This window comes from Aplysia californica, unplaced genomic scaffold, assembly GCF_000002075.1.
Source record: "Aplysia californica isolate F4 #8 unplaced genomic scaffold, AplCal3.0 scaffold00140, whole genome shotgun sequence".
In the NCBI taxonomy this organism is placed as follows: domain Eukaryota; kingdom Metazoa; phylum Mollusca; class Gastropoda; order Aplysiida; family Aplysiidae; genus Aplysia; species Aplysia californica.
In genome coordinates this window covers 232,062-233,447 of record NW_004797410.1, presented here as the reverse complement: position 1 = coordinate 233,447, position 1,386 = coordinate 232,062, and positions in this window count along the sequence as shown.

Genomic DNA, 1,386 nt, shown 5'->3' with positions numbered 1-1,386 from the left:
TGAATTATACAACCCTGACAGTTTATGTTGGAATAACACACATCATATTATGTTGATTTTATGACCCGGACAATATATATATTGGAGTAATGCACATACATGCTGAATTATACAACCCTGACAGTTTATGCCGGAATAATACATTATGTTCAATTGTATTATCCCGAAAATGTTTGTTGGAATAATACACACATTATGTTGAGTTATACAACCCTGACACTTCATGTGTTATGACCATCAAAATAGTCATAGTAATAATATACATGTATATTAATAAGAACACTAGTTTAGAATGGAAACAGATCTGTTTATTGTGGACACAAACTACTAACATGAACAAAAATGCAGAACTAATTTAGTTAATACGAACAGACTTGTCATGGTATTTTTGGAATTAACATTATATCTGGGAGGAACAGGTTTCAGTAAGTATGGGGACAAATTTACTTAAAAGACAATACTAAAGTATAGCCCCCTTTTCGAATTGATCGGCCTAATGCGCAGCATCCGGCGTCACGTGACAGTGTGTCGCAGTTATGTCTCACAGGAACGGGAAATAGTAGGCTTCGGCCGCCACCCTAGCAAAATTCAAAGTTTCCTTCCAACTGAAAATGTTTAATGTGTCCCGCGCGCTCATACGACCTTATGCAGTTGCGAGCGCCGTAAAACACTTGCCAAAAAAAAAAAGAAGGAAAATACCGTGCTTTAATACCGTGATGCGCGGAGTGGAGACGTGGGGGTTGTACTTTTGTTTTATAAAATTCATGACATTCGTGTAGTTACAGGAAAATTCACTATGCTTAATTAAACGGCTTGATACCGGTACAGTACTGCGTGAGATCCCTGTGTCATCGGTCATCAAGTGGGTGGACATTATAAAAAAACAACCAAACCAGCAACAACAAAACGGAAAAGAAACAGACATGAAATTCAATGATGTTGATAAACTCCTCAGAGTCAAAGGGAAATCTTAAAAGCTGATTTCGTGTTACCAAAGACCAAATGGAAGAAAAGAAAAAGTAGACCGACTGGCAGTTTCTAGAGCACGGTCAGGGATGAGGCAAGCACCCAATGTATGGATGTGCCAAGATTAGGCTAGAAGAGGCAAGCCATGGATAGAAAAGCGTGGCGTTGACTGCTGTCTGCCTTGTGTAGCCTAAATGACGGTACAAGGAGAGAGTGTAAGTAACTGATGCAAGCAAGAAATAAATGTATTATAATAATGGAAATTAATTCACGACGCGGTAGAATCAGGCGCTCGTCAATTTATGGACATATGGAGTTGTTGGTATTACTTTAAAGCTTGTTCATATGCCCTGCTTTCGTTGAAAAAATACTCATCTATCCTGAATAGAAGTCGAGATATTTGCGACTGAAGGAGGTGGG